At 36.4% G+C, this 25,981-nt stretch overlaps 1 pseudogene; it reads right to left on the bottom strand.

Annotated features, from left to right (window-relative positions):
• Positions 1-20,848: 20,848 nt before the first annotated feature.
• On the bottom strand, positions 20,849-22,930 carry LOC150055711 (shugoshin 1 pseudogene; annotated as a pseudogene).
• Between the last annotated feature and the right edge of the window lie 3,051 nt (positions 22,931-25,981).

Here is a 25,981-nt window from a genome sequence, read left to right as displayed (position 1 = left end):
TTGTTTGTTCTCTTTGTTTATTTTACTGTAGCTTAGAATGCTCAAGTGTGGGCTGGACAATGGCATGTTTGGAATCAGTAACTTTTCTTGGAATGGCTAGCTCCTGAGACCCTCCTTAAGCTCAGCCAGGAACAGTTTTCAGCTTTTATTTCCTGTGGGGTTTGTTTCTTTCTTTTTTGGTCCAGTAAGATTTTTACAGCCTTGTGGTTTTATCATTGTAGGAGAAAGGGTTAGGTGCAAGTTGAGCTGCAATATGACTGGGGTACTCAGCTTATCTTTGTTTGCTGAGAGGCAGACCTGCTTTGCCCTGAGCCTGGGCAGGGAAGGGTTGCTTCTCCCTGGGATGGACTGCCATTGTCTGGATTTTTGTTTGCTTGTTTTCTGATAGACAGGGAAGAAGCAAGAGTATTGTAAAATGGCCCTGCTTTTCCAACCCTTGTAACCACCCAGCTGGTCTAGCAGGCTCCATGCCAGTATCAAAGTTAATGTTCTTCTCAAGTTGGATTTGGGTTTCCTTTCAGGTGCTGTTCTCTGGGAGGCAGGGAGAATTTCCCTTGGTATTTTGGACCATCAATGAGATGGCATGTTGTTGCCAGCTGGTATGTGGAATCCTGTTCCCAGTGTTTAAATTTGCACTAGCTAGCAGGTACATTGTTGCTTTTATCACATGTTGTTTCCCTTTGCCCTCCCCTGCTGCTGTTATTGGAAGCAGGTACTTACATCTCTCTTTTAAGAAGAATGCTCATAATTTAGGTCTTTGGTATAAATCCTCTATAATTATAGCTTACTTAGTGTGGACTCTCTAGACACAAATAATTCAGTGGAACCCTAAAACTGCTCTTTTGAAGGAATCTCTGTTGGTCCCCTGTTAATGTTTTGTCATCTTCCTTAAAGTTCTCCTCCATCATTTTCTTAAAGGAGTACTAAGTAAAAGTACTCATCAGGCCAGGATGAAAGAAACAACTTTGAGTTTTTATAGCAGCAAAATTATTTGGGTAAATTTGATTTAAGGAAAATTCTGAATTGTGATGGGAGACGGATTTTAAGATGCCATCATTACACAAACCCTGATGTATAAGTTGAATACTAAGAGGAAAGGTCATGAATGAGGCAAGGTTTAAGCCAGGCCTTCTAGTGTATGTTAGGATATCAGGGAAGACAGATGACACATCTCTGAGCCTCTTTCCTCATTCAGTATAGCACTAACCTCAGTTTTCAATAGGAGAGTATTAACACACTCTTGAGTAGTGGGAAAATAAAATATTTAGTTTGATAACTGAAACATCTTCTCTCCTTGTAATTTGGAGTTTGTAATCTGAGGACTCTGTGCCTTAGAGAGCATGCTTTCATTCTTTTGCTATCTCTTTGGTATTTTTTTTCTGTAAATATGGTCTCTGCACTTTGACTCAGCCAGAACACAAATATTTTTCTTTAGTTAAAAAAAAAAAAGGCTGGTAGCTCCCATCTGTATTCTTAGCTACTCAGGAGGTTGAGATCTGAGTACAACAATTCAAAGACAGCTCAGGCAAGAAAGTTCGTGGGACACTTATCTCCAATTAACCACAATTGGCACTATGGTACATTCAAGTGGTACATCACTAGCCTTGTGCTAAAGAGGTCAAGAACAGCACCCAGGCCGAGAGTTCCAGCCAAAGCCAATGACCAACAGCAACAACATAAAAAAAAAAATATATATATATATATCCCTTTTATATCAGTGTATTATGCTCAAGCTCCTCCTCTCATTTGATTTGATGCGTAGTACTTTGCCATTCTTCCATGCAAAACTGAGACTCTATGTAATTCAAGGGAGATAAAGCACTAATTTCATCACTTTCTCTGATAAGAACCCTGACCATAATCACCGATTCCCATCTCTGCCATTTCTCATTGCTTCCAGAAAAGTGCTTCCCACTTTCCTGGAGATAATTCAACTTATCTAAAACACACACAAGGCAGGATACCAGTGAAATTATTGTGCCCAGAAACTTGAAGCTCCCCCCTGATAGCCAGAGACCAAAGATCAATGCAAATTGCAATGAGTAGTTTATTGACAAGCTCGAGCACGGGTCTCTGCGCACTGATAGTCGAGTGCAGACCAGAGGCCCCGAGCACAAGATTACAGCCCCTTTTATACATTGTTTGGTAGGGAGAAGGCCCCAGCAAGTAATAGCAACAAATCAATATGCCATGCAGGAAATTTATACTATAATTCCATTAAATGATTGGTGCAATACAAAGCAGGAAAGGGGTTGTGGCTAATCATTGGTCAGTCTAGCTGGCTGTCATTTTAGGAGGATGGTTTTATGCCAGATATGAGTCTAGGGGGATCTCTATGGTAATGGACTTGTGATTGGTTGACATCTGCCCTAGTTTGCTGGCCCTTACAAGTCCGACCTTGTAGATACCAGATGGCTACTAACTCTAGCTCCCGGCTTGGAATGTGTATACTCCTTACTACAGTGTAGCTCAGTCTGGGAACCAAGGACAAATGGGTGGTTGTAGATTAGCCACAAGGACAGCAGTTGCATTTCTCAGGGTTTTAGCAAGCAGATATACAGAAGCAGAAAGGCAAGTTAAGGAAATACAAGTATAAACATACAAATAAATACAAGTATAAAAATACAAATGGCTAACATAGGTTTATAGAAAATATATAGATATTTTCTATGCTCCTCAAAATCTTCTTTTACTTCAATAATAACTTCAGAACTCCATTTCCTGGTTTTTAAATGCTCATTATTTCTGTCTTGGGATTTTTTTTTATCATATTCACCTTTTGGGGAATTTTTAAATTTATTTTTTATTGTAATTAATAAAAGGGTTACATTATATTCAACAGATAGAAGGTTCATTACTTCACAAACATTGATACCTTTTCTCATGTTTTGGTCCCCATTTTCCTCTCACCACCCCCACCCTTCATCTAGTTCTCCCCCCTTCTCTATCTGATTTCAAATAACTAAATAAACATATATATATATACATATATATATATTTATATTACCCTTTGGGGCTTTGAACCTGCCTTACTTTCCAACTCTCCTACTAGTGCTTCTTTTTACATGCCCTGCTTCTTCTGGAAACCAAACAAGAAATACGATTTTTTTCTGTCTCTATTGAACAGGCACTGTCCAGGATTGCTGGAAAGCAAGCATGGTAGGAGAAGAAGCATTGGTACTCAAAAGCTACACCAGTTGTCTCCTAAGCCACAATAGTCTCTACTCATGTGTGGAACTTGCTTTGGTGACTGTTTCAGACTCTAGTTAAGGATTGCAATTCCAGCTGGGAGCTAGTGGCTCAGGACTATAATCCTAACCACTCAGGAGGCTGAGATCTGAGCATCTTGGTTCAAAGCCTGCTCAGGCAGGAAAGTCCAGTAAAACTCTTACCTCCAATAAACTGCCAGAGAACCAGACGTAGAGCTGTGCCTCAGCAAGGTACAGCACTCAGGACAGCACCCAGGCTCTGAATTGAAGCCCCATGACCTATGGTGTGGCTTGAGGACTAGAAAAAAATGAATCACATTTCCTCTCCTTTAGTGGAGAGATTATAGAGGGCAGAGTGGTAAAATGTTGAGGATTTGTTTTTCTTTACTTCCAACCTCGTTCTAGCTCACTCTTCCCAAATAAAGAAAAAATGCTAAAAACAAATGATTGAATTTAGCATCAGCTCAGGTTTATCCCAGGCTTTTTTAATGGCAGAGTAGCAAACGCTCCAAGCCACTCTGGCATGTTTTGTGATTATCTTAGGATTCAGTGGTACTCTCCATAATCTCTTCTTTGAGTTCACTAACTTCTTCACCTCTGGTGATCTCCTTTTTCATCTTTGCTCACCTATCAGTTGGTTTATCCATAACACAGGCATCACCCATAATGGTTCCACATTCACACCTCATCTAAAATTCTCCCTATCCTGGAAGACACTTCTCCCTTTTCTACCAATTTTCTTAAATATTATCCTTCTTAAACTGTGAGCCACACTAAGAACTATTCCACCAAACTTGTCTCATGTTACCACTGAATCCTTAATTAGCTTTATTTTCTTTAATTACATCTTTAATTAGCTTTGGTCTCTTGTGGTAATCGCCATCTCGCAATCCACCTAAATATTCTTAGTTTCTTTGTCCTTTCACGGCAATGAGATTTCTATGTTATTTTCAGTATGACAGAAGGAAATCAATATCTACTCCAGCAGGTCATCCTTTTTATAGATAATTCTCATGAATTCATTAGTCAAAATATCACAAAAATTCAACTCTATGATAATATACATACGCTATAATGTAATATTTTGTAATATTACATCACGACAACAGAAACTACCCTTTCTATTAAGTTAGAAAAATAAAGACCTTATTTTCCTTTTTTTGCCTTTGGCTGGCTCTCTCCATGTCAAACTCCAGTGGTACCTATCTCACTTCTGGCCTCAGAAATTGTGCTGTTGGCTATACCCTCAGCATTTTTGTCTTGTTTCAGACCACTTTAGATTTTTTGAGGAGTCCAGGTATTAGCATGATCCCCCCACTGTAATTCTGATTTCTGCTTAAACATTACATTGGTAAGAAGGCCTTCTCTAAATATTCTGCTTAAAATTGCACCTGATTTTCATTGCCTTTTCTATCCCACTATTCATTTTTATAATTGCACTTATTCTCCTACCCTAACCATAATTTCTAGTTATGATTTCTCTTGTACATGAATATAAATTCTTGAAAAGCCTGGATTCTTTTCATTTAGGACTCACTAATCTATTATTAGAAGCTGGAAAATAGATGTACATTTAATAAATATTCCTAATTGTTTGTTGAAAGAATGAGTAACATGAGGAAAATAGAGCTAAATAACAATTCTAAGAGGAGAATAGGAGAAAACAAAAGTTCTTAACACAAACTTTAACGTGCCAGTAAAATGCAATTTCACTCATTTAGAATAAAACATACTGGGGTTAGAAACAAAATAGTCTTGCTTTTGTCCACATAGCAGTTTCAGTAGCTAATAATATTATCCACTTAATGTTATTATTATAAATTAATACAACAACCTGTAACCAAGAGTTTCTGTGCATCACATACTTTTATTGTTTGCTGCATAACTGGTATTAAGATCATGATATTATTAATACTTGTCTGCTTGATAAAAGATAAAAATAGCAACCTATTTATATCAATCAATTGAATTGAGGGATATTATATCAAAATTTTCTAGAGAGGCTAGAAATTCCCAGAGTCCTTGTCATGAAAGTCACATATTGGAGATCCAGACAAGTACTGAGAATTTAAGCCACATGCATATCTTACTTTAAACTACTCCTTGGAGCCTCAGGCTAAAGGGCTATAGAGGAAAAGCATAAACAAAACATACAATTAAATACAGAATTGCAAATCTTCATTGCAATTCGTGCCTAACAAAGTTTCAACTGTATGTGAACACTGGAGGCATATGCTCACCACAACCAGGGTTCACAGGCCTGCTATTGAAGAACTCATTGAAGTAAGATCTTGTGAAATCATTTAAAAACAACCATGTATACCAGAAATTGTTCACTGTGTTCAAATATATGCACTGGCTCATTATTGCTTAAAGAGCACTCAGATCATTTCTGCAACTGTGAACGATTTGTCAATATAAGAACCCTAGAAGGAGGACCTAAATTTGCTTGAAAATGATAGTAAATTTCATGTCATGCTATGCTTCAAAAGAACAGTCATACACAGAGCAGGTTTGCAGTTCTGAAATCCTACCTTCATGTGACAGAAAGAACGAGTTTAACTGACATGCTGGTATGGAGTTGAGTGTCTTGGGAGGGTTCAGCATTATCAACCTGACATGTGACAGAAGAGAGGAGAAGATATTTTCTCTAGACATTAATGAAGCCTTCAAAATGAATGATACTGTTTTAACCTTTAAAGAAATTGATCCACCCATAATCTAAGCTACCTAACATTTTTCAAAGTTAAAAGAAAAAAAAGAAAATAAATTCCCCTGTACAAAATTTAAAATTAATATTCTTGGAAAATATTTATATTTATACTTTTAATATGCTTTCACAATATATTTAAAGTAGTAGTGAGGTTTTTCACAATAATGTTCATGTATATTTGTCTTTCTACTACTGTCTAGTAGTAAAGTGGGAAAAGTAAGGAATAGTTCACTTTTATCTGCATGTTCATTTTAAAAAAGAATACATATTTTGTTGTAAGATGAAGAATATAGATATCAAGCCTGTCCTTTAACTAATAATCTATTAGGTCAATTATTATTTATTTAATCTAAAGGCTTCTTCTAGACATTTTAATTGAGGGAATAATTTGAATTTAGTTCTGTAAGTAAAAAAAATGTAATATAAATTGCAACTAGCTTATTGTACCCTGAAGAAGAATATAGTTGTCATACCTAAGAGAAAATAAATTAGAAACAAACTGAAAGGATATTGCTAACAAAGTTAAAACTTGTAGAATTATCAGATGGTTAAAATAATAGAATGAAAATGGGGCATGGGCGCTCACACCTGTTTTTTCATATATTTTTTATTGTAATTAATAGAAGGGTTACATTACATTCGCCAGATGGAAGGTGCATTACTTCACATACATTGATACACTTTCTTATGCCTTGGTCCCCATTTCCATCCCCCCACCCTCACCCTCATCTTGTTTTCCCCACATTCCTATCCAATTTCAAATAACCAAATACACATATATCCAAATATATCAGACAACAAAGTGAAATACTGTAACAATATGAGATAACCAAGGGACAGCAAAAGAGATGAGAGTACATTAAGGACAACAATCACTCATTATATGCCTTTTGTTTCTATATCCTAGAGTTCCTTTCATTTACTGTCATACTATAGGGCCTTATGTATCTAGGTTTTGCTCTATTGCAAATCTCTGCTAGAAGAGTCCAAGGTTTCTACTGATTATGGCAAATGAGGGAAACCATTAAGACTAAGTTCCTTTGAGTCTGGCTTAGTTCACTTAATATATTTTTTTCTAAGTCTTTCCATTTCATAGCAAATGGGGCAATTTCATTCTTTCTGACAGCAGCATAGACTTCCATTGTGCATAAATACCACATTTTGTTGATCCACTCATCAACTGAGGGATATCTAAGTTGGTTCCATATCTTTGCTATGGTATATAGTGCTGCAATGAACATTGTTGTGCTAGTGGATTTAGTATGCCCTTATTTCTGGACCATTGGGTAAATGCCAAGTAGTGGAATTGCTGGGTCATAGGGGAGCTCTATTGAGGAACTGCCATACTGCTTTCCATAGTGGTTGAATGAGTTTGCACTCCCACCAGCAGTGTAGTAGTGATCCTTCCTGGCCACATCCCCTCCATCATCTGTTGTTATTAGTTTTCTTGATCCTGGCCATTCTAACTGGAGTGAGGTGGAATCTTAGAGTTGTTTTGATTTACATTACTTTTATCACCAGAGATGTCGAGCATTTCTTCATGTGTCAATAGGCCATTCTTATTTCTTCTTCAGAGAAGACTCTCTTTAAGTCTTTGCCCCATTTTTTAATGGGATGGTTGTTTCGTGGCAGTGCGCTTATCTCCATATTTTATGGTGACTCACATAACATTCAGGAATGGTTTCCAGGATTTATGTGATAGTCTATTTTTTTAATTTTTGGAAACCCTCTATACTGATTTCCATGGTGGCTGGAGTACTTTACATTCCCACCAATAATGTATGAGAGGCTTCTTTTTCCCTTAAATTGTCACCAGCACCTGTTTTTTATTCCCAATTAACTATCTTAATTGAATTTCTTCATTTACTTACTGTCTATTTGTACTTCTTTTGAGAACAGTTCAGACACTCGGCCTTCTTATTTCTTTTTCCTAGCACCTCTAGTCACATTCACATAAAGCTCATGCTTCTCCTCTTACCAGAGTTCCACCTGTCTCCTCCAACACTTTTCCTTGAATATCTGTGTTCTGTTCCTGCCTTGGACTTCTCTCTCACTAGTAAATCTATGTCTGTGGATCTGAGTTCAAACACAGCCAGTTTCCTGGCCCCATACTGACTCTTAGGATGGCCACTAGCTTAGCTTGTGAGAGGCAATGAAACCTTTAGGTCTGGGGATATAAAATTCTGAATTTTTGCTCTCCCTAGACAGAAGGTTTGACACTAAGAACTTTCCTACAAGAATCCCCTTCCCCAAAACTAGCAAGTAGTCTAGCAGTACTGGATGCCTTTTGTCATCATCTATACAGGAGACAGGTATTTTGCAGGTTGTCACTTATGCACCTTCTGTGTTTCCAACAATTCTCTTCATTTGTTTGTAGAGGTACTGAAAGACTCTCCCCAGTTCCTACTTTTGTTTAGCTCTCAATATTAGAGTGAGTTGTTTCTTTTATAAAATTTAAATTTGATATTTATTCCTCTCATCACAAGTTTCTGTTTCTGGAGACCCACATTTCTCTGTAGCCTAATGTTTCATTTCAGCTTTGTCCAAAAAAATCAGCAGAAGATTGCTGGATGATTTCATCCAAAATCTTCCCTATTTTATTTTATTTTTTTATATTGCCAGTCCTGGGCTTGAGCTCAGGGCCTGAGCACTGTCCTTGGCCTTTCTCAAGGCTAGAGGTCTACCACTTGAGCCTCAGCACCATTCCCGGCTTTTTTCTATGTATGTGGTACCGAGGAATTGAACCCGGGTCTTCGTGCATGCTAGGCAAGCACTCTACCACTAGGCCAAACTCCCGGCCACCCTATTTTATTTTTTAAAATTATTTTATTTTATTTAAATGTACAGAGGGAGGGGTTACAATTATATTCACAAAATAGGGGGTGTATTGATACCCCTTCTCATGTTTTTACCTCAATTTCCATCGCCTCTCCCCCCACCATAATTTTCCTCCTCCTATATCAAATAAAAAGTAAACACACATATATATGTATATCTATCTATATATAATATACCAGGTAACAAAGTCAGATACCAAAGATTAACCAAAGAGCAACACAAGAAAAGAGAAAAAAACATAATACATTATGAACAACAGTCACTTATAATTAAGCTCTAGTTTCCATGTCCTGGAGCTCCATTAATTTAGCCTCATCATATATGGCCTTAAGTATCTAGGATTTTAGCTATTGTAAACCTCAGCCTATGTTTCTTTGCAGTTTTATTTAGTTATATATTTTTTGCCAGTAATTTTTTTTCAATTTTTTTTTCTTTTTTCAATTTTTTATTGTAATTAATCAAAGGGTTACATGATATTTGCCAGATAGAAGGTGCATTAATTCTCATACATTGATACCCTTTAACATGTCTTAGTCCCCATTACCCTCCCCCGACCCACCCAACTTGTTTTCCCCCATCCTTATCCAATTTCAAATAACCAAATGCAAATATATCAAATATATCAGATAACAAAGTGAGATACTGTAACAATATGAGATAACCAAGGGACAGCAAAAGAGATGAGAGATAACATAGTACCCTAAGGACAACAATCATTCATTATATGGCTTTTGTTTCTATATCCTAAAGGTCCTTTCAATTAGTGTCATACTATATGGCCTTATGTATCAAGGTTTTGCTCTATTGCAAATCTCTGCTAGGAGAGCCCAAGGTTTCTACTGATTATGACAAATGAGGGAAACCATTCAGCCTAAGTTCATTTGAGTCTAGCTTAGTTCACTTAATATGACTTTTTTCTAAGTCTTTCCATTTCATAACAAATAGGGCAATTTCATTCTTTCTGACAGCAGCATAGAATTCCATTGTGTACAAATACCACATCTTGTTGATCCACTCATTAACTGAGGGATATCTGGGATAGTTCCATATCTTTGATATGGTAAATAGTGCTGCAATGAACATTGTTGTGCTAGTGGATTTAGTATGCCCTTGTTTCTGGACCATTGGGTAAATGCCAAGTAGTGGAATTGCTGGGTCATAGGGGAGCTCTATGTTTAGTCTATTGAGGAACTGCCATACTGCTTTCCATAGTGGTTGAATGAGTTTGCACTCCCACCAACAGTGTAGTAGTGATCCCTCCTGGCCATATCACCTCCAGCATCTGTTGATATTCGTTTCCTGATCCTGGCCATTCTAACTGGAGTGAGGTGGAATCTTAGAGTTGTTTTGATTTGCATTTCTTTTATGACCAGAGATGTGGAGCATTTCTTCATGTGTCTATAGTCCATTTTTGTTTCTTCTTCAGAGAAGACTCTCTTTAAGTCTTTGGCCCATTTTTTAATGGGTTGGTTTTACTTTGGAGATTGGATTTGGAGTGATTCAATTTTTTGAGCTGTTGATATATTTTAGATACGAGGACTTTGGCCGTAGTATGGTTGGTGAAGATCTTCTCCCACTCTGTAGGCTTTCTAATTAATTTACTAGCTATGTCCTTTGCCATGCAAAAGCTCTGCAGTTTAATGCAGTCCCACTTATCCAGCCTTTCTCTGATTTGTTGTGATTCTTGGTCCTGATTAAGAAAGTTTCGACCTGTGCCAAGGAGGCCTAGTGTGTCTCCTATTCCTTCTTGTAAAGTTTTCAGTGTGTCAGCTTTTACTTCCAGGTCTTTGATCCATTTGGAGTTAATTCTACTGCAGGGTGACAAAGAAGGATCCAACTTTACTTTTCTGCAGGTGCTTAAACAATTCTGCCAGCACCACTTGTTGAAGAGGCTGTCTTTCTTCCATTCTATTTTTTTGGCTCCCTTGTCAAAGATTGGGTGGCCATAGGTCTGTGGGTTAATATCTGGGTCCTCAGTTCTATTCCATCGGTCTTCAGGCCTGTTCTTGTGCCAGTACCGAGCTGTTTTGATAATTATAGCTCTGTAATAGAGTCTAAAGTTTGTATTGAAATTCCTCCTGTGCTGTTCTTTCTTCTAAGAAGTGGTTTTGCTATATGGGGTCTTTTATTATTCCATATGAAATTTTGGATTGCCTCTTCTATTTCTTTAAAGAATGACATTGGGATATTGATGGGTATTGCATTGAATTTATTGATAGCCCTTGGCAAGACGGTCATTTTTCGAGATGTTGATTCTTCCAATCCAGGAGCATGGGAGGTTTTCCCATTTTCTCATTTCTGCTTTAATTTCCTTTTTCAGGGTTTTAAAGTTTTCATCGAAAAGGTCCTTTATATTCTTAGTTAATTCCTAGGAACTTTATGTTCTTTGAGGCTATTGCAAAAGGAGTTGCTTTCCTGATTGTTGCCTCATTCCTCTCACTGTTGGTGTAGAGGAAGGCAGTTGATTTTGATGGTTAATTTTATAGCCTGCTACCCTTCCAAAATTTATGAAATTTAGCAATAAGGAGCACACACAATACCAGCTCCTTTGGGAGACGGCAAAGGCCATACTCAGAGGAAAATTTATAACTCTGAGTGCCTACAATAACAAATTGGAAAAATTCAAACCAACAAGTTAATGTGTCACCTTAAGCTCCTGGAAAAAGAGCAACAAACCAACCCTAATCCCATTAAAAGGAAGCAAATTATTAAAATCAAAGCAGAATTAAATGATTTGGAATCCAAAATAACTATAGAAAGAATCAACAAAACAAGGAGTTGGTTCTTTGAAAGAATTAACAAAATTGACAAACCCTTAGCAAATCTTACCAAAAAAAGAAGGGAGTATACCGAAATAAACAAAATCACAGACGAAAATGGTAATATCACGACAGAAATTACCATGATCCAGAGTATCATGAGGGAATACTTCTCAAACCTTTATGCCAACAAATTTTAGAATCTAGAAAAAATGGATGAATTCCTAGCCAATATTAACATACTCACACTGAACCAAGAAGAAGTAACCCAACTAAACAGGCCTATTTCAAGCTCTGAAATAGAAATGGCAATAAGAGACCTCCACCTAAGAAAAGCCCAGGGCCAGATGGATCCACAGCTGAATTTTATAAAGTCTTCAAAACAGAGCTCACACCAATATTCCTCAAGCTCTTCAACGAAATTGAAAATGAAAGTTCTTTACCAAACTCATTCTATGAAGCCAGTATAACCCTCATCCCCAAACCAGACAGAGATTCATCAAAGAAAGAGAATTATAGACCTATATCTTTGATAAACATCGATGCAAAACTTCTCAACAAAATACTGGCCAACCGTCTACAACAACTCATCAAAAAAATTATACACTATGATCAAACAGTATTCAACACAGGGAGGCAAAGCTGGTTCAACATTCGCGAATCAATTAATATAATTCAACACATCAATAGGAGCAAGGACAAAAATCACATGATTGTCTCAATAGATGCAGAATAGGCATTTGACAAGATTCAACACCCCTTTATGTTAAAAGCTCTGGAGAAACTAGAAATCCATGGAACATTCCTCAGCATAATAAAGGCAGTCTATGTCAAACCCACAGGTAGTATTATACTTAATGACGAAAGCTAACGCCATTCCCTCTAAAATCAGGAACGAGAAAAGATGCCCACTCTCTCCACTCCTCTTTAACATAGTATTAGAATTCCTAGCCAGAGCAATAAGGCAAGAAGCAAGCATAAAGGGGATCCAAGTAGGGAAAGAGGAAGTAAAACTTTCCCTCTTTGAAGATGACATGATTCTGTATTTAAAGTATCCTGTAGACTCTACTCCCAAGCTCCTTGAGTTGATTCAAAAGTTTTTGCCAGTTCTTGTCTTGGCCTGAGCACTGTCCCTGGATTTTCTCAAGGCTAGATCTTTACCACTTGAGCCTCAGCACCACTTCTGGCTTTGTTCTATGTGTGTAGTACTGAGGAATCGAACCTGGGTCTTCATGGATGCTAAGCAAACACTCTACCACTAGACCAAAACACCAGCCCCTGCAGTTTTAATTTTTAAACATGTTTATTCATGTGTCATAATGCTTACTTTAATGCAATAACTCATGGAAGAGCTGTAAAATATTTTCTTCATATATTTATTCCATACACTTTGTACTTTTATTTTTGATTCATAAACATTTCTAGTAAGTATGGCACCTGACTACTCTTAGTTGTTCTGAGTAATTAAACTATAAATTGTTGAAAAGTTGAAGAATCATAATGGTTCATAAACATTTTTTTCTAATTGAATGACTGAATGTGTCAATCATAATCATTTTCAAAATATCAGATAAAGTATTACTAGGTTCATTAGATTTCTGGTAGCCTATGATCCTTTATGTAGTCCTGATAATAGGTTTGGTTATTTTCTGAATAGGTACAAATATGGATCTTAGAGTGACAGTATAATTTTATGATGGGAGTATTTAATAATCAGTACAATGAAGGATCTCTTACTTTTCAATTTGCTACTTTACTTATTTGACAAAAGGTATTGATCTCACAGTCACACATGTACTGAGACATATTATATTCACATGTGTCATTAGACTCTATTATGAACATGCAACTAGAAAGATTGGCCGAGTAGTTGTACCTGAAAGTGTCTTTCCTCAAAAAAAATGAAAGGTAAAGAATCAAATTAATATTTTTGTAAAGTCAGTTTGAATTGAAAGATTACACAAATACAATTGTAGAAAATAAGAAAGTTTAGTATTTTCTTTAAAAATGCTATCTATCTTTGAAAAAATTTTAGAGGAGATATTATGCAAAACATGTATTTTTGCCTATATAAGTTTTTATTACATCTTTTTAGGGCATCTTAAGCTATTTTATAGACTTTTAGGATCATCTGTTTCAAGGATAGCTCAAAAAAGAAGAGTGAAGAGTTCTATAAATTTCATGAGATCTAATTGTAATTTTGTGTTTTGAATACATTATTTCTTCACCAATCCTTTGCCATCCTCCTCCATATTTAGGGGCGGATCCAATGATTCGCCAATTTGTTAGTTAATAAGGAAAATAGTATATAATCAAAACCTGATTTCATGCCTGATTTGATTACAGGGTACTGATTAAACCAACGCTAACAAATTCAATTTAACCCAGTGATTAGGAAAGGGGTATTTTCCCCAAACATTTCTTAAAAGACCAATCAACACAGATAAAGTTCCTCTTTCTTTATGACAGTGAGAAATGTAGAATGCTTTACATAATATATTCATTTTTCTCAGTGTTAATTTATTAACAGGCTCCTAGGATTTCCTGAGAGTCCTTGGACACTATGTTCCTAGCTAAGTAAGAGCAGAGTGATCTCCTTATCCCTTTTGTTTTTCTGACATTTATTACTTCATGATCTTGACAAGTCCTATATTACATTTTTTCCTTTTTGAATTGTGGCAGTATGTTGGTTTTAGAAGCTCAACATGGCAGTAATACCTTGCCCGGTAGGTTTACAAGTTAATTCATTAAACCAAATCATTTTCATTAGAACACTAGCTTCATGTGTTACTTCTAGCACTAAAAATAAATCATTTCATTCTCTCCATTTTTGTAAGTGATGCATTAGATGCATTTATTAAGTTAAAGTGTTCTCTCAAATTCACATGTTCAATTATTCTTGTCACCACTCACTCTGCTGATAGCTCTCTTAGGAATCATTACATGTAAGGATAAATCCCCAAATTTGTTTCCCAGTACTTAAGCTCCTCCATAGGTTCAGCAAAGCCTGTGTTTCCACCATCATCTCCTACTAATTATGTACACAAATCTTCCATGCCAAAAAACTGTTCTAGCCACAGTCCAAAGGTCTCCAAGGCACATTGATGCTGGCTCAATATTTGTCTTGCACTCAGAAAGCTTCACCTTCTCTTTATTTAGTAAATTCTATCCAGTAAGATCCAACCGTCCTCTATTATATAATGTCCCTCTATTTCTTATCCATAGTTCTCTTTCATAAATGACACATGCTATAGATGACAGCTACATGTTGTCTTCACCATGTAATTACTTAACAGATAATTTATATTCCTTGGGTAAATTATTTATTAATTTATTTTTGTCAGTTGTGATTCTTAACTCTGGGCTTCGGTGCTGTCATTGAGCTCTTCCTCTTCACTTCAAAGCTAGCACTCTACCACTTTGATCCACAATGCCATTCTGGTTTTCTGGTGTTTAATTGGAGATTAGGGTTTCATAGGCATTTTTTGCCTAGCTAGCTTTGAACTGTGATCCTTAGATCTCAATCTTCTGATACCTAGGATAACAGGTATCAGCCACCAGTTCCCAGTGAGAGAAATAATTTTTTAACTGCTACTTGTGTTTTTATATATTTATGCTCTAACATGTTTTACATTTTCCCAGAGTTTAGTACTGAGAACATAGGAGACAATGTTACATTTATAAAAATAATATCACTTGCACACTATATTTTTTCTTGGACACAGACTTTGAGGCATACATCTACCAAAGGTTCTTTGAATCAGCTATAACCACTCATTTAACATATTCTAATTTCCTTGAATCCTAAAAGATCACATGCTTTACAGCATAATTGCTGTCAGGTAGATTTTCTGTATTTTTGAAAACTTTCCAGATGAGCATGTACAACGACTTCTACAAGTATCTAGTATCCATTTGTGTTCTCTTCCCGATTTTTGACAATGATTGAACACAACCAAGTTGTTTGCAGTCCTGTAATTTTTTTCAAAATATTTGCAAAAAATATGTTCATTAAAATAAAGCCATAATATAGCAAAGAGCAGAAATCCCACAACATGTCAACATAAAGTAGTTCAATTCAGTACTTGCTTGCTTGCTTATTTATTTATTTATTTATTTATTGACAGTCCTGGGGCATGAAGATAGGGGCATGAGCATTGGCCTTGAGTTTTTTCACGTCTAGAGCTCTACCACTTGAGCCACAGCACCACTACTGGTTTTTCCTGTGTACATGGTAACAAAGAATCCAGGTTTTCATGCATGCTAGGTCACATTCCCGGCAACCCCTCAGTGTTTACTTTTTAAATGGTGGTCATTTGATACAAGGAACTTCTTTATCATATATAAAACAGACAATTTTATTTAGCTAGCTTTCATTGACTAAAACATGATAAAGAAAACATGTTAATAGGAAAATCTAATGTGTTGGCATATATAGGTGTAATGTATTCATATGAATAGCCTTACATATATATTAAATATGTCAATTATATAGATGTGTTAATTATAATAAACTAACAACATACTGCAAAATAATTTTAATATATTAAAAACAAACTCATTAAATGTGATAGACAAATATTATATAATTTGTATAATTAATTCCATTATATAAACAGATGAATCAAGATATTGATGAGTATAGTAAACATTCTGTTAAATTCTGACAATATTTATTAAACATTTCAATATTTTAGCAACAAAGAATCCAAATGTTCAATCCTGAACATGAGATATAACACTAGACAAGGAACATATGACATTATATCAGTATGAATATTGATCCCTATTTACCTCTAAACCAATATGATGATTTGATTTTTGGCTTTAATTTTTTATTTTGCCAATCCTGGTGCTTGAACTCAGGGCCTGAGCTCTGCCTTTGAGCTTTCTCAAGGCTAGTACTCTGACACTTGACCCACAGTACCACTTCCAGCTTTTTCTGTGTATGTAGTGCCAAGAAATTGAACCAGGGGTTTGTGCTTCCTAGGCAAACATTTTACCACTAGGTCACACTCCCAGCCCTTTACTTAATATTTTTCTGACAACTTTACTAGGCTACAGTCTTTACTGGAGCACATGTGAGTCAAAATTTTGTTCTGAAGATTTGGGGAATAATTTATTTTCTTCCCTTATCTTTGCAATGTTTATATCACATTATCCTATATTGACCTGCAGTTTTGTGAAGTGCCTGTCGTATACTTTAAAGACTCCAAGTCTTTATTTAAATTTTAATTCTAAAAGAGCATTTCTCTCGCTGTCATACATGTACTATAATATGCACATGTGTATCCTAGATATAAGGGAGAATACATTTATAAGCCTTCATATACTAGCTAGTTAAAATTACAGAATGCCAAAAAGAAGCTTATTACATTTCTAATCTTCTAGTTTTCTATCTGATTACAATACAAAAATAATAGACAACAAATGAGCATATCAATCTCACACTGGACTCAAAATGAAATCTATATGGTTGACATAATATCAAGCTCCTTGTTAGACAGTGTCTGTTATTTTATTTATTTATTTATTTATTTTTGCCTGTTTCATGGCTTGAACTCAGGGCCTGAGAACTGTCCTTTAGCTTTCTCAAGGCTAAACCACTTGAGCCACAGCACCATTTTCAGCTTTTTCTATGTATGTGGTAATGAAGAATCTAATGCGGGTCTTTATGCATGCTAGGCAAGCACTCTATCACTAGGCCAAACTCCTGGCCCCTCAGTATCTCTTCTTAACTTCTTCCCAAATATGACCAATATTTCCAACTAACATAGCTTATATATCTTAACTAAAATTATCATTTTTTTCTTTTCAATGTTGGTATTTGAATCCAAAATCTTCCATGTAGTAGTAAAATTCTAGCACTTGAGCCAACTTTCTACCACTTTGGCTTATATTTTGTTTTAGAGATAGTTTTACAGAAAATTTGCTCTAGCCACATTTGAAGTCAAAATTCTACTGCCTCAACTTCTTAAGTAGTTAAGATTACAATTGTTTGTTACCACATGGGGTTGCCCTTGTCTTTGAAATGTCTACTTCAGTCATTAAACAATACACTAATATAAAGAAGATATGTATTCTTCCTAAATACAATTTTAATAAGCACTGTCCCAATTTTATCTATTTTATTTGTGGTTGTACATGAAACCTTCAACATTAAGAAATTTTAAGACATATTTACAGCCTAATATAAGACATTGTACATGAAATTCAAAACAATAATGCTTGTTTTAGAAACTAAACATTAAAATTTTAATTACATCTTATCTAACAGCATGCATTACACTAAATTATGATAAATATACAGTTTATCCAATAATTTGTAATTGTATGTCATTCCTAAAATATTATAAACCTCCACATATCTTTGTAATCTCTTAGATAATACAAAGGTATTATATTTTACTTAAAATTGCTTTAGAAATTTTATCCATTTTGCAAAATAACTCTTTTTTAATTTTTCAATTTATTCCTTTTACTTTTTCAATGTTTATTTGAAAAACAGAAAACTTTAAAGAATTCTATAAAAAAGAATCTAATCTTTTTTTTTTTCAGGAGGCATCAGTCAAGTGTGATTTACTTACATAATATTGTACAATGAGAATACATGTGCCAATACAGGCAACCCTCAAAAATAGATAAAGTCCACTGAAGACAATGTATATAATATAGCTTATATAAAGAAAGTGTCAAAACACAAGACAGTACTTAAAAGTCTGCACACTACAACAAACACACAATATTGAAAATACACAATCAACCAGAGGTTTTACAGAAATGGTTGACATGAGGGCCTGAAGGGTGAGAATCAAAACTACATCAAGTTTCAAAACAGTAGATAGACAGTCAGTGGTCTACAGCAAGAAGTGGAATTTTTTTTTCTTTCTTTTATTTAAGATAGAGTCTAGCTCATGCTGGCTTCAAGTCATTATCTTTTGCCTTAGTCCCCTGTTGTGATTACAGTGTTGTGCCACCATGTTGGGACTAGAAAACTTTGATAAAGGACTAGAAAGGAATATCTTGGGATTTGCTTTTATGCTCAAACCTAGCAGTCTTGAACAACTTGAGCCACAGCTCTACTTTGGCTTTTTTCAGTGATTAATTGGAGATGAATCTCAGGGACTTTCCTGTTCAGGTGGGGTTTGAATCTCGGATCTTACCCTCAAGCAGCTAGGATTATAGGTGTGAGCCTGAAAATCTTCAGGGATGAGTACTTTATTGGAGGTAAGAGTTTCATGGGACACTTCTGTGTGGGCTGGCTTGAAACCATGATCTCAGCCTCCTAAATGGCTAGGATTACAGGTGTGAACCACCATTAGCAAAAGCTGATTTTTTAAATTGTATTTCTTCTTCTTTTCTTTTGTAGGTCATAGGGCTTGAACTTGGCCTGTGTATTGTCTTTGAGCTCTTCAGCTCAAGGCTACTTTCCCTACCTTTGAGCTAAGCCTCACTTCCCGTTTTCTAGAAGTTAATTGGAGATAAGAGTTTCAGGTCCTTTTTCACCTGGGCTGTTTTGAACCTTGATCCTCAGATCTCATCCTCTTGAGTAGCTAGGATTATAGGCGTGAGCCACCATGCCCGGTTTTTAATTGTATTTATTCTTATTTAAAATAGCCTCCCAAATTAGCAATGTCGCTCATGCCTATAACCCTAGCTACTAAGGAGGCTGAGATCAGATCAGGTTCAAAGCCAGCCCAGGCAGGAAATACTCAGAAAAATACCAAGAAAAAGCTGAAAATGGTATTGTTGCTCAAGTAGTAGAGCACTAGCCCTGAGGCAAAGAAGCTCAGGGACAATTTCCAAGCCCAGAATCCCCAAGACTGGCTTCAGAAAAGGAAGAAAATCTATAAAGTTAGTGAAGACGAGGATAATAGAAAGTAAGGGTCAGTGGTATAAGGGAATACACAAAGACTTGGACTGGATCAGGAATGGCCATCGTGGACAATTGGACTTGCCTTGTGTGTGCCAAGCAAGCACTCTAAAATCAACTGACTATGTTTTTTTCTCATATATGTTTTATTGTAATTAATAGAAGAGTTACAATCTATTCACCAGATAGAGGGTGCATTACTTCACATACATTAATACACATTCTCATGTCTTGGTCCCCATTTCTCTCCCCCCACCGCCACCCCTCATCTTGTTTCCCCCACTTCCCTGACCACTGACCACTAACCACTTCTAACCCTTAAATAAAGTTTTAACCTGGTCACTGAACAGGGAAGGATGAGAATAGAATTGTAGTGTGGAGGGAAAAGGAGAGACTTAGCAGTGGCTGTAGAAAACATCCAGGGAGAGGGAGAGGAAATGCCTAAGACAGCCACATATGTACTCTTACTGGATACTTAAAGAGCAGAAGGAAAATACAAAGGTTTTTTGTTGTTGCTTTTAAGCAAATTTTTATTATTCTTTAAGTGGACCACCTTTTAGTGATTTCAAGTCTAAAAAGGTATATACAAATATGCATGTTAAATTTGCTAAATTAATTCTCATTGGCTGATCAAAAATAGTAAAAAGCCCTTACTATTTACACTTTTCTGACTAAAGAGCTTTTCTAAAAAAAATCTATAATTTGAGATTTTGCCAAGAAATCAATGAATAACATACACTTAGGATTCATAACCAGTCACTTACTTAGACACTGAACCTAAATCACCAGTGATACTCTAATCACAATCCTAAATTGTATTATCTGAAAAATTACATGCAATAGTGATGCTAGAACTGAAGGCACATGCCTGTAATCCCAACTGACACAGGACAGTTTTGAGCTTGAGGCTGGCCTGGGCTACACAGCAATATCTTGGACAAAACAAAAATAAAACAAACCCAACAATGACATAACTAATGACAAAACTAACTGGGAGTACCAATGATTTATTCTACTCAAAAAAATATTCACATCTCTCTCTGTCCTTGGATACTTTTTTGCTGGTGCTCTGCCATAGCACCACTTCTGGCCCTTTCTGTGTATATGGAACCAAGGAATCAAATCCAGGGCTTCGTGCATGGTAGGCCAGCATTCTACCACTAGGCCATTCTCCTGGCCCATTCCCATCTTACCTTACAAAGTTCTTCACTATAGTATAGTCATCCGCCCATGCCTTTTAGGAAAAAATAAAGAAGTAGATTAATTTATTTTTCAAGATGTTGGTACCACACTACCCTTTAAATAGCACAAAAAAATCAAAAAATATTGTTTTGAAGACATTTTCATGATTTAGTGTCCTGTTAACAAAATATTCAAATATTCTGTTCTATCAACCTCTGTGCTAACTCACAGATTCTCTACATAAGCAACAGAAAGAACGGGGCAGATGATAAATTTAAACAGCATCCAATATTTTTTGTATTTGCTTCGTACTTTTTTTACGTCTCAAATCCTTTTTCTGCTTGAAGATGGGAGAATTTAAGAAACACAAATCTGAACCCAAAGACTTAAAGACAGATGTCCCTGAAGAGGAAATAAGAATGGCCTATGGACACATGAAGAAATGTTCACCATCTCTGGTCATAAAAGAAATACAAATCAAAACAACTTTGAGATTCCACCTTACTCTTTAGAATGGCCATGATCAAGAAATCTAATAACAACAGATGCTGGCAGGGATGTGGCCAGGAGGGATCACTACTACACTGTTGGTGGGAGTGTAAACTCATTCAACCACTACGGAAAGCAGTATGGTTGTTCCTCAAAAGACTAAACATAGATCTCCCCTATGACTCAGCAATTCCACTACTTGGCATTTACCCAAATGTCCAGAAACAAGGACATACTAAAGCCACTAGCATAATTATGTTCATTGCAGCACTATTTACATAGCAAAGATATAGAACCAATCAAGATGCCCTTCAGTAGATGACTGGATCAAGAAGATGTGGTTCTTATGTACTGTTATTTGTCTTCTCTTTTTTTGCCTTTATGTCTAGTCACATATTGTTACTATATCTGACTTTGTCACCAGATAATTGCATATACTTTTTTTTTTTGAAATAGTAAAGGGAAGGGGGAAAACAAGATGATTGGGAGGGGTGGGGAAGGGAAATGGGGACAAAAACATGAGAAGGGGTATCAATGTGTGAGAAATAATAAACCTACTACCTGATGAATGTAACTGTAACCCCTCTATACCTTATCCCAACAATTAAAAGAAAAGAAGAAAGAAAGAAAAAAAGAAACACAAACCTGTAAAAGGATCCCCGCTTCTTAGTTTCGAAGCTAACACTGGTTCTTTGTAGCTTACTGTGGTTGTACACCTGCGCTTAGGCAGAGACTGTGTGGTGCGTTCCACGAGCTGCTCTGGAAAAAGAGAAACTCAACCGATTTTGATTTCAGGATACAAGGGGACATTACTGATGTCCGTCAGGCTACAATGAGGCGTCTGCGGAGCTTTTGGAGGTGCACTGACAGGTGTTGTTTGCTGAGAACCTTCAGTGTCTTCGTTATTCGTGTATTTCAGTGTTCTTCTGGACTGAGGTCTGGTAACTGACCTGTCCCCTTGGCTGTCCAGGGTTATGGCGTACTTGCAAGGAGGTAGATAGAGGTCATCAGAATCATTTTCTAAAGCACTAGATTCACAGTTGCTTACTTCAGAACGACCATGGTTTTCTTTCCTAGTAGAATCACTGCTCATTTTTTGTTGGAAAGGAGTGAGGTGAACATCTTCCAAATTAAAATTGTAAGCATGAATGGGACCAACAGAGTCATCCATATCTTTTTTGGAAAGAGTTTGCCTATCTCCACTTTGGTTTCTTTTATTCTTTATTATAGATTTTGACTTTGTGAGCTTTTCTTTTTCCTTCTCTATTTCTTCTTTGTTAGGTTTACTATTAGTTTGCTCAGGTTTAGGGTCCAAAATGATTTCTTTAGGTTTAGTAGAGTTTCCTGGGTGCATCGGCCTTGGTGTCTCGCTTTGTCCAGGAAGGTCAGTTTCTTGAGGAGGAACTTGCGGGTAAATCCTTCACAGACAAACCACAGGTACTGCCATTGCCTCCAGAGCCCATTTCAGACAGAGATACCTTCTGCTTCTGCACTGTTTCTTTTGTTTGTTGGGAAGTGAGTTTTTTCTTTCAATGCATACAGCTGGCACGTGAGGTAGTAGCATCTTTTCTCAGCTGTAGTATCACTTCTTGGGCTTCTTGCACATTTTTCATTTTGCAAAGCTACAACTAACATTCTATTGTAGCCCTGGTAGTTTTTCAGCAGCTTGGAAGTGTGACTACTTGGCAGGGTGCAACAATGAAGGACTTGCACCTGTCAACCTCTGCCAAGTTTTTGTTCCTTTTCTCTTTCATTCGCTTCTTTATGTTTTCCAGGCTATCTTGAAAGGACTTTTTCTGGCATCTTTCCTTGGCCATCTTTCACTGTGGCTACTACTCTGCGGTGGCGGCTTCCATGATCCTCCTCACATGCCTCACATGCCTGGAACTTCATAAAGCTGTCTGCTGCGCCAGCCAGACAGCGACCCTGGTCCTGCAGCCCCGCGAGGAGGTCTCCTCAAGAATCTAATCTTTTGTTGTTTGTGGTTGTGATGGTCTTCAGGCTTTATCCTAGGACTGGGAACTCTCTGAGCTCTTGCTGAATGCTAGGGTTCTACTACTTTGACCCACAGCACAAATTTTCTTTTTGAGTAGTTAATTGGAGATAAGAATCTCAGACTTTCCTGAATAGTCTGGCTTTGAATTTCCATTCTCAGATCTCAGGCTGCTGAGTAGCTAGTATTACAGGCATGAGTTGTATGAGACACTGCTACTGGCACCTATTTGAGGTTTATGCTTGTTTTTTTTGTTTGTTTGTAGAATGCATAGTTTACAGAGAGAAAATACTGATTTGTGTGTATATTTGTGTGTGTACACACACACACACACACACACACACACACACACACATACATATATAGGAACAGATTAAGTTCATAGTTCAAATGATAAAAACCAGGCTAACAAGCACAAGATCATGAATTCAGTGCTGCCAAGAAGGGATTTCTACTATTGCATAGGAAACCTGGAAAACTTATTTCTTGAATAAAACAAGGGAATAAGTAACCAGACTTATAAGTAACTTGAAGACCAGAAGAGGGACTAAAGGAAATCAACATTTAATAAAGAGAAGTGTGACCTATACATAGAACTACAGCAAATTGGAAATAAAGTGTTTTAAATAAAATTTAACTGGTGTTGGACCCCTTTGATTTAAATGTTTAAATAGTATCCAATGACAGAACTATACATAGGTAACTTAAAAACAAATCAGAAGGAGAGGTAGTCAGCAGAAAAATGCTGCAATTTTTCTTGAGATACATGGCAAAAAAAGGTAGACTGGTGTGGTGGCTCACACCTGCAACAAATTGTGCTACTCAGTAGGCTAAAATCTGAGGATGGTGATTCAAAGTCAGTCCAGGCACAAAAGTCCATGAGACTCATCTCTAATGAATGTCTAGATACTGGAAATGGTGCTGTGGCTCATGAGGTAGGGAAGTAGCCTTAACCTGAAAAGCTCAGAGACAGTGCCCAAGCCAGAGTTCAAGCCCTATTACCAAAGGAAAAAGAAACAAAAGGTAGGCTTTAAGTCTTTAGATCACTTATTTTTTCTATCAGATATTCAAAAGAACTGCAGACATACAAAGTACATAGTAACATTGGAAGAAACATATTATGAAAATATACCTATTTCTATCTCAGCTATGTAACAATTCTTTTTTATAATATGCAAAAATTTATGAGTGAAAATCTCGACATTTGAGCCACTAGTGTAATCTAATGGTAGAGAGCTTACCTAGCATCCAGGAATCCATGGGTTCAATTCTTAGGTACCACATACACAAAAAACACTTAAAGTAGTGCTCAGGCCCTGACTTCAAGATGCTGGACTGGCAAAAATACAGAAACTGGAAATAATTTTTTTTGTGAAGTTAGAGCCCTGAACTCCAATAAATTTCCGGACTGTGTCTTTACATTTAATGGTACAAAAGTGCATTCTTTTATTTTTTTAAAAAATAAGTATATAATCAGCTGCGAGTCTTTCACTTTGCAGTAACAAAAGGACAGTTTGAAATTAAGATAATGGGTCCGGTGCCAGTGGCTCACAGCTGTAATCCTAGTTAGTCAGGAGGCTAAGGTCAGAAGATCCCACAGTTCAAGGACATCCTGGGCAGGAAAGTTCATGAGACTGTTATCGCCAGTTAACTACCAAAAAATGGGAAGTGGTATTGTGGTTCAAGTGGTAGAATGCTACCCTTGAGCTGAAGCGCTCAGGAACAGAGCCCATGCACAGCATTCAAATCTCACTACCAACAAAAACAAAAGAAAAAGGAAGTAAGATAGATAATGACTTTTCTAATTGAATAAATGAACCATGAAACTATGGTAACAAAAGTATGAGGCTAGTTCATATTGGTTCATATATTTCAAGCTGATCATTGTCTTTCTCTGGATTCTTATTATCATATCTCCAGAAAATTCTAATCAAATTTGGCAGTTAAATTAAAATCATAATCCAATTATGGATAACAAGAAGGTTTTAAAAACACAAGACAAATTCCTATTACCACCCAACTATATTATTCTAATAGGTGGTTATTCTGAGATGTCAGGTCTACATCTTTGCCTCATGTGTTTAGTCTCAATTATTGATCTTTCTGTAAATGTCACAGGGCTCATGACAGGATCAAACAAATCCTAGAGCAGTGTCACCATTACCCTTCTTACTATCATAAATAAGTCTTGCTTTTAAGATCCTACAACTCTGGTTTGTCCCCTCTCCCTTTTCTTCTCTTCTTTTCAACTATGACACTTTTATTTTCTCTAAGGTTCTTCAAAATCACCCATTAAGCATGTTTTCTCTCTTTGCTGTCTTTCTCCTGCTGCTTGCCTCCTGCCCACATTTTTCTGTGTCACACACTTTTCCATGTCTCATGGTCTCATAGCAGTCAGCAGTCCATCACATTCTCTCAGAAGCTTTCATTTTCATGGGCCTGACATACTGTGGGGGCTATATATTGTCCTAATTAAAATTAGTAAAATTTCTAAGTACCTAAAGAAGAATAAGAAACTGGTCCTTGATACCAGAAAGATATCAAGGTACCAAAAATCAAAACAAATCTTCTGTGCTGTTTTCTGTTTCTTCAGCTTAACACAACTCCCAGTAGAATAAAAGTCACATATAAAATGTGATAGCTGTACGGAACAACAGACATTGAACTCAATTTACTTTTAGCTTGGTAATTATTCTAGCATATTCATCTCTTTTGTACCTTCCATTCTCCTTGAAATTCCTTTTGACAATGAGGCATTAAAAATGGATATAGGATCATTTACTTAATTTAGCTATAGAAGGTAGCAATGAATGATGAGAAATTCCTCAAATGTGGCTATTCACAGTTACTAAAAATATATGTTAGCAACTATGGCTGCATAGTTTATAGAATTCAGAGTAAAATATGTTATAATTATGAAAAATT

This window comes from Megascapheus bottae, chromosome 13, assembly GCF_031878675.1.
Source record: "Megascapheus bottae isolate mThoBot1 chromosome 13, mThoBot2.hap1, whole genome shotgun sequence".
NCBI classification, from domain to species: Eukaryota; Metazoa; Chordata; class Mammalia; order Rodentia; family Geomyidae; genus Megascapheus; species Megascapheus bottae.
Note: the sequence above shows the minus strand (reverse complement) of the source record. Positions and strands in the feature narration are given on the sequence as shown.